Here is a 9,455-nt window from a genome sequence, read left to right as displayed (position 1 = left end):
TGCCAAATCTTTTGAAATTCCACTATCAATGATCACCTTGCAGCACTTTCCAGCCATCTTACATCTGGTCTTGAAAGGACTTCTTCTAAAAATAGGTTCCTCATCACTTCCCTTATTAAATAAGGTTCTCACCATTATATTTTCTCTATGCTTAGGTCCACTTGGTGAACTTTCAATGTCTCCTTGAATCACAACATTGTTTTTGTTCTACCCACTTTTAGAAGATCTATATTCAAAATATATATGCCCTTCTTTGCCACATTTGAATCAATTACCATGAAAACCACCTCTAGAATATGAACTACCTCTTCCTTGGTAAGAACTAGTACCTCCTCGATAAGAACTACCCTCTTTCCACTCAGTCTTGTCTTTGTTATCATTCTTCCATTTAGATTTTCCTTTATCATTCATAGAACTATTATATCTACCACCTTCACCATAAGACCTACTTCAACCTCTCTAGAATCTACCACCTCTACCTCTTTTCCTTTGTTCATGCTTCTTTGTTAAGATCTCCTAAGCTTTTAAGGCATATTAATATGCTTCTTCCACACTTTCCAACTTCACAAAACTTATTTTGTCTTGAATTCTAGATCTCAATCCACTTATGTACCTTAAATTTTTCTCAACATCATCATCCACATGTCTAGATCTAATGTCAAGTCTATAGAATTTATCAGTATACTCTTTCACAGTCATGTCCTTTTGTCTCAAATTTTGCACCATTCTCAACAAGATAACTTGGTAATCAGCAGGAAGGAATTTTTTCTTTACCTTATTCACCATCTTCAGTCAAGTTCTAATTTTCTCCTTCCCTCTCCTTTGTCTATCAGTTTGCAAATGCTTCCACCATAGTGAAGCATGACCTTTCAACCTAGTAATTTCAATCTTCAACTTCCTATTATTAGGAATGTTTTCATACCTAAAGAACTTCACCATATCTATGATCATAAGGAACAACTTCTCTATATCCAACCTAACATAGCGTTGGTGTCCAACTTGCCATCATAAGGAACAACTTCTTTAACAAGCTTTGAATCTTCCCTAGACAACACTCTCAATAACTAGTGCTTCATCTTGATCTTCTTCCAGTTCTAGATTATGGTTTTATACTAGTCCTTCATCATCAAGATGTGCTCCTCTCCTTTAGGTTATGTCCATAGCATCTAATCTAGCTGCAATTTTTCTTAATTGATCCAATATAGCTTTATTTGCATTTCCTCTACCATAAACCATCTTGACAAATCAAGTTCCTACAAGATCGTAACACTCTACAAGTTTTAGGTCAAATCTATAGATCTCTAGACCTACAAAAAATTTCACTTAGGGTTCTACATGATTCAACCACCACAAGGATGAACCTAGAGCTTTGATACCATGTGATGTATCTAGGTGTGAGTAACTAAGGCCAACTCACACAATAACCTACACAAACCACCTTATAAGAGTTTAAAAAATGAAAGAAAATACAAAAGAGAATAGCACCATAGAGAGAGAATAATATTCTTTATTGATTCATGAAAATATCATCATACATTCCTAGTTGTAAGGCCTTCTAGGTTATAGGCATTATAAAGAAGAATACATCTTTCAAATCCAAGATCTAGCTTCAAGTTTTGATGGGGATAGAACCCAAGAACAAAATGGACACAACAGAAAGGGAAAATTATATTAACTGAGAAAATAAGCTAGTACAAATAGTACAGGAAAATGAACTTCAAAAACATGCCCTAAGGGCTTACAATAGCATAAATCTAGAGATAATTTCTCCTTTCAGTACCTCCTCTCAAACTCCACTCCGAACTTCCTTTTACAATGCTAGAAATCTCCTTAAATAGACCTAAAAGCATTAAGGACTAGGAGTACATTCTAGAAAGTGCTAGTAGGCATCCACCGACCAAATAGAAGGTTTTGAAAGCTGCGGTAGAAGTCGGCACAAATCTAGAAGAATCCAGAAACGGTAACCAAACTTCCGGGAGGCATAACTTTTGAACCGTAGCTCCGATTGACAAACCGTTTAAATTTTTGGAAAGCTCTCAAAGTTCTCTATAGTCTTATGGGAAATATTTTCTTGTCCCCCATTTTTTGGCCCTTTTAGAGGTCATTTAGTGCCCCTAACCTAACTTTGAAGCATTCTTAAGAGGTCTCCAAAACCTAAAAAACTGTAATAACTTTCAAACCGTATGGCCTATTGACTTGATTCTTTTTCTAGAATGCTCTAAATCACAATTACATTCATTTGGCCAATTCACACCTTCTAGTTTACCAAAATGATGGCCCAATTACATGCTCCTATTTTTTCAGGATTTTCAAACACACTGATAGTGGGATTGTGAGAGTTGGAACCTTTATTTGACCCAAATGGGTATCCAAAAATGAAAACACATGAAACAAAAACTAAGTCTAAGTACATTTTTTTGGGTGACACAGGATTACCCTTATACCTCTAGATGCTCATGCATCAGACACCCAGGGTAGATTGAAAAGTGACCCTGTCACTTTATGAATCGTACAGGAAATCCCAAATGGGAAACCTTAGCTACTAAAATCCAAGTTGAGTCCTCGATCAGTCGTCCTTTCCACTTCACCAAATACTCTTCATACTACCTATTTCTAGTACTCCTACCCACACAATGATCTAGAATGTCTTCTATCTCCTCCTTCTTAGAAGCAGGAATCGAACATGGCTCTAACACTAGCTCCTCGTCTGCACCATCATCATGATACTCTATTAAATCTGCAATGTTAAAAATGGGAGAAATGTGAATACCATCTGGCAACTCTACTTCATATGCATTTCTTGAGTCATGTATCTTCAAAATTTTGTAGGGGCCAAATTTCTTCATTTTTAGCTTGTTGTAAGTACCGGATGGAAATCTTTCTTTTCGCAAGTGCACCATGACTAGATCTCCTACTTGAAATTCCTTATGTCTTCTCCTTTGATCAACCCTAGCTTTATACTCTTGATTCATCTTGGTAATGTGTGCTTGAACCTCCTCATGTAGACACTTGATATGTTCAGCAAATTCTTCCACTTCAGCACTTGTCCTCTCCCCTTGCTCTATCTTCCTCAGCTCTGGTGCAGTCCTTGGGCTACTCCCATATACAATTTGGAATGGTGATTTTCTAGTACTCCTATTTATAGAGTTATTATAAGAAAAATTTTCCTGTGGTAGAATCAAATCCCATCCCTTGGGCTTATCCCCAACTAAACATCTTAGCAAATTGCCTAGACTTCTGTTTACCACTTCTATTTGGCCGTCAATTTGTGGGTGATGCATGGAACTGAATCTTAAGTCAGTTCTTAACTTTTTCCAAAATGTCCTCCAAAAATAACTCACAAATTTAGTATCTCTATTAGAAAATTTGCTCCTTGGAAGACCATGTAGTCTTACCACCTTTTTGAAAAACAAGTCTGCAATATGGACAGCATCATGAGTTTTGCGGCATGGAATGAAATGTGCCATTTTGGAGAACTTATCAACCACCATGAATACTGAGTCATTACCCCTTTGTGTCCTTAGCAATCCAAGAAAAAAATCCATACTTATGTCCTCCCATGGCCTTGATGGAACAGGCAATGGCTGATATAGGCCAGTATTGTGACTAAACCCCTTGGCAACTTGACAAACCTGGTAACTTTGTACAAACTTCTTCACATCCTATGAAATTTGAGGCCAAAAATAATGTTCTCTAAGAATGGCAATGGTCTTATCTCAACCAAAATGTCCTGCCATCCCTCCACTATGTTTCTCCTTAATCAGATTTTCCCTCATGGAATTCCTTGGAATGCACAATTGACTACCCTTGAACAACATGCCATCTTCAATCAGATAGTCTAACCACTTGGTTCTATCTACAGCAATAGGTTCTTTACAAGTTTTCCATGCTTCAAAAAAATTAGGATCCTAAGGGTACAAATTCTTGAGTTCATCAAACCTAACTACTTCAACTTGCATTACTATAAGCAACAACTGTCTCCTACTTAGTGCATCTGCAACCCTATTAGATTTTCCACTTCTATGCTTCAACACAAATGTATAACTCTACAAGAACTCTACCCACTTCATATGCCTCTGATTCAATTTACCTTGGCTATTTAGATACTGTAATGCCTGATAATCAGTATACAAAACAAATTCCTTTGGCAATAAATAATGCCTCCATTTCTTCAAGGCCTGAACTATTGCATAGAACTCTTAATCATAAATAGAATACTTCTTCTTTGCATCATTCAAATTTTCACTAAAATATGTAATAGGCTTACCTTCCTGGCTTAATACAGCCCCAATAGCGCTACCACTAGCACCACAATCTACCTGGAAAACCTTTCTAAAATCTGGAAGTGCCAACACAGGCTGTTCTGTTACCTTCTTCTTCAACAATTCAAAAGTTCTTGTAGCTACTACAGTCCATTTGCTCCACTGTAAAAGATGCTCGTGTCCTTCCACTTGAAAGGGGCCTTAGCAAGACATAGTGTTATAGATCTAAACATAAGACAAAATAGAGAAATATTTAGTATCTTATTGAGCTTCACTTTGTTTCAAGAATAGTTTAATATTCTCTACTAAACAGGGCCAACCATGTGAAGGTGGAAGCTCACTTGGTCCCACCCCCTTCCCCCTAACATCACTCTACATTCCTCGTTAACATCTAACATTCATTCATTCTTTCAACCATTAATGAAATGTAACATTCATTCAATTTATCACATGATAAAATTCAATCAATATCACATGATAACATTCATTAACACATTAGATTCATTAACATGCAACATTCATCAATATTCTACATTAACACATAATTCATGAACATTCATTAGCACATAATTAAATTCATTGAGACATAAAATTCAGTCATTATCAATTAAGGTATGTAGATGCCAATCATTTCTTTTTTTTATTTCTATTTCTTTTTTCTATGTAAGAACTAAGAGGAGCATTAGTGTTATCATCAATTCCCCCCTCATCGGTTATTCTGTTCTCTTTTCTTGATGATCTCAAATTCCTATGCTGTTGCAAAGGGGGGTCCTCTACAATAACAAATAAAAGAGTTAAATTAAAAATAATTTATTATAATTGTTACAAGTATTTAATTATTTTAAATAACATAACTGTGGTGCTCTTTACCTGATCTGACCACATCATTTTGTCTGGACTCAATGTCAACACGTTCATGAACATCGACCCCTCGATCCTCTACAAATGCTATACAAAATGTTACGTTAATCCAAACACCAATTTCAATTACATATAAAAAATTTAATAGCAAATGTATACCTCCACCAATTGCAATTACATATAAAAAATTTAGATGCACATCATGCAAACCTTCAGCATCCACAGATTGTATAGAAGGATTGTCAGGCTGCATTCCAACATCCTATGCATTGTTATCATTGCTTGCTTAAAATAGATATACTCACTTTATATTGGAACTTAACATCAAATAGACTAATTGGTAAAGTATTCAATTTGAAATAAATTTCATTTAGCTTATTTACCTATGGCTCAGATGCATCATTAGTAGAACCTTCCACACTGATTTCAGCTTGTAGCCATTCAGCCATGGCTCTATAGCCTTGTTGGAAGCCAATTCTCTTATCCTTTTGTGAGGCATATCTTGAACTTTGAGCCCTGCATTTTTGTGTGGTATGGTGAATTTTACTTGCATTGTTTCATCAACCAATGGAGGGTACTTAAAATATCAAAAGGAAATGGTACATAATTAGCAGGGTTTCCAACCCTTGTTATGCCTTATTTTGATCATGTTGGAGTTGTTCTAAACTATCTTTGGCATTTGGGAGTCCTAGAGGATCCAATTGCACTCTTGGTTGGGTGTGTAGAATAAAGGTCAAGTGCTACAATCTACCCTGTGACTGGTAATAGCAAGTTTGCCTTATACCTAATTTGTTTTGGGTTGTGTTGATTTTTGTTTTGGTTTCCATTTATGTTAGAGGTTTGGAGTTGTCCAAAATACTTGGTGTCAAGGTTGGGTGTATGAGGCCTTGAACGGTACAAGGGAGAAGTAACTAGTATGCAGCCTTATGTGATGAGTTGGGTCCATGAATTAAAGGAGCAGTTTTAATAGTAGATTAGTTCCTTGTTTGAAGGTGAATCAAGCCTTGAATTTTCTTGTGGAGAATAGCGGATTGGGGCGATAACTTGAATTTCTTATTTATTCCAAGGTGCTAGGAGTTTGTTGGTGCTTCCAAAGCATGTTACTCTACATCATATATTGGTGTGGAGGAACACTGAGATCCAAGTTGAGGATCAGGAGCATAGACAAGATAGTCTATCCTAGCATTTCCCATCACATTATATAAAAAATTTGATACAATTTTTCATTTACTAATACTTACAACTCTTTCTTGAAGTTTCAAAAAACCACCAGAGCCGAGCTTGTGTGTCCCATGCTTTTCTAGTCTTCCCTTTGTTGCCTTTGATGTGTCAGGCAATCTATGAAAAGTTTGAAATATGTTAGATAGTATAAATATAGAGGTTAATTAGTACATAATTAGATTCTCAACAGTATCACATACCTTGTTGTACTCTTCACTAGTGTAATATTATTTTTCTTGTCAGCTTTATACTTTACATCCAAAATTAGAGCCTGCCACTCAGCCTCAAGAACTTAGGGCAGATGCTCGTACTTGGGGTTATCCCATAATTTTTTTCTGTATTGGTCCATAATATACTTCAAACATAAACCAACTTTTTCAAGGAGCTTGTTTCTCTCAAATGCATGAGGTCCAAAGAGTTGGGTCATGCTCTCTATAAGATCATCCTTCTATGGTTTGTCTTGGTTATTCCACCTTTTAAGAAAAAAAAACATGTTAGACTCATAAATGAAGTGAAGCTACCTTTAATATAGTTCAAGAAATGGATGAAAAGGAAAACTATTCTAGCAATGATATGAAATCAAAATAGTGGTTTGGGGTTTTTGTTAGTATATGATGTTCCAACAGGTACGCAGGGTGGGCCCAAATATTCGCAAACACTCATCACCAAGTTTTCTCCAAAAAACATCATTCCCTTCAAAACAATCATGGGATCATTAGTCGATGAAGAGTGATCAAAAAATAAATTACTATTATATCACTATAGAATAATAATAAATTTAAAGTACCTGAAACTTTGGTTACTTTTAATGGAATGCCTTCATCTTTGCTGACAATCAATATGACATCCTTCACCATTCCCATACTAGGAACATCCAGGAAATGATGCTGCAGCTCCTATTGCAAAAAGTTTCATAAGTTTCATAAGTCTTTGTCATGAAGTATAAAACAAAAAATTATAATTGATGTTAAAAAGTTGTTAAAAAAAAATTGTTTCTTGGTATCATAAGAGAGAAAAAGAGGGATTTGTGTACCAATAGATGGTGCAACAGTCGATGCTTGTCAGCTGCATGTTGTCAACTCAGCAGTCAGATAGAGATTTGTGGTTGTCCTGGATGGAGGCGGCATCATCATAGGATTCAATTGATTTGAAGCTAAAGAATAAAATTGTTAGAGCATGCATAAATATAGAACGTGTGGACTAGCATGGACAAGATTGTTAGAGCATTAAAAAAAAGGATTGTTTGAGCATGTATTGTCAATGATTATGATCATTCCTATATATATTTAGTGGAAAACACAAGTGGGGAATGGAACAGGCGATCTACTTGAACCACCTTTAGCACCCTCATCATGGGAATGGGGCTCAAAATCACGCAAAAAACTCTGTAAAGACAATGCATCCATATTTTAATTAATGCCATAAAAGAGCATAACATAAAAACCATTATTGAACTCTTGTTATAATTAAAAATTTCATTAATACTTACTTTTAAGGTTTTAGAGGTGTGCAACAATTCAGATCCCCTATCTTTTATTTCCTGAGTAGTAGGCTTTATGGTTGCCAAATGTATAATTTCTTTGCCAATTTTCTTTAACAACTTTTTAAACAAACTGATTGGGTCATCGGTCTCTGCTAAATCAATATAGAAAGGATCCTCCTCAGGGGGGGGCTGCTAATCAATGACTGTAGGTTCCTTTCCCTCCCTTCGACCACTGGCCCTCTATTGCAACAATAGTATTAGTATTATCCAAATTACTCCAAAAAAATGAAGAAAACAACATTAAAAAAATAACATTTTGCTTCTATCTAGTTTGCTTAATTACAATGAGTTTTACCTGCTCATGTGTAGATGAGCCAGGAACATCGCCAGCATCCTCTCTGGGAAGTTGCTCCATATTGTGCCCCTATGTCAAAGATCAAGTATAAAAATGTTAGCCAAAAATTTATTGCCTAAATGGTATGCTCGAGTCATTGATTAGAAGTTGGTTTAATAGTATGTACCACCCCCACGATAGTAGCCTCATTTGTATCTATGTAGTTCAAATTGTAATCAATAAGAAACTCTTCCCCTGCATGTATTGATTTTATTGCACAGATGAATACACGATTTCCCTCGCATGCCTCAAATATGCAATTGGGTTGCTTTATAGTTGACCCAGGTCATGTACTATTTATAAAACCCTGAATATTCCCTGTTGCTTTTGGCCTTCCATCAATGTATATAGCCACACTTTTACTTTGATTATTTTCTTGATGTTGTATATAATTTTCTAAGAGGGCATACCTATGCATACTTTTTTATATTGAACAATATGCATCCAAATTTTGTAATTGTAACATGGTCCAACATACTCCATCAATTCAAAAAAATAGTTGTAAGACACCTTTATGTTGTCCATAGAAAATAGGCCCAAACCATGTAATGATGATGGTGCTATGGGATATATCCTCTCGTTAACACAAAAATCAGTGTTTATTGGAGGAAGTTCCTTGGGTACCCAATGTTTCTGTAGATGTTAGTACCTCAAGGGCACCTTGATGTTGCCTTCCATCTCATCATCATAAGAACATTTTTTGTAAGACACCTTTATGCTATCCATAGAAAATAGGCCCAAACCATGTAATGATGATGGTGCTATGCGATATATCCTCTCGTTAACACAAAAATTAGTGTTTATTGGAGGAAGTTCCTTGGGTACCCAATGTTTCTGTAGATGTTAGCACCTCAAGAGAACCTTGATGTCACCTTCCATCTCATCATCATAAGAACATGACCCCCCTTGAGAAAGGAAAAATTTCATGTGTTTATTGAATTTCCTTCTAGTCCTTTGACCTCTAGTTAATCTCCCTATTCTAGATAAACTGCATGTCTCACTTTCCTCTTCAATTCCTATATTTCCCTCACTCAAGGAAGACACTTCTGACTATTGATAAGTGTATTAAATAGACTTTCTATAAGGAGTATTGACTTATACTTATCAATCCATGAGACTGTACGAGATGCTCCTGAAAGGAGTTCAGTTTCCTACAAATGTAATTCAATTATCGTGAGCATAATTACATCATAATCATAATCACATCCATCATAAGCATCACATAAAAATTAAA

The sequence above is a fragment of the Cupressus sempervirens genome, chromosome 4, assembly GCF_028749045.1.
Source record: "Cupressus sempervirens isolate cs-2001-9-10 chromosome 4, ASM2874904v1, whole genome shotgun sequence".
Taxonomy (NCBI): Eukaryota; Viridiplantae; Streptophyta; class Pinopsida; order Cupressales; family Cupressaceae; genus Cupressus; species Cupressus sempervirens.
The sequence above is the reverse complement of the archived record's forward strand: the minus strand, read 5'-3'. Positions refer to the sequence as shown.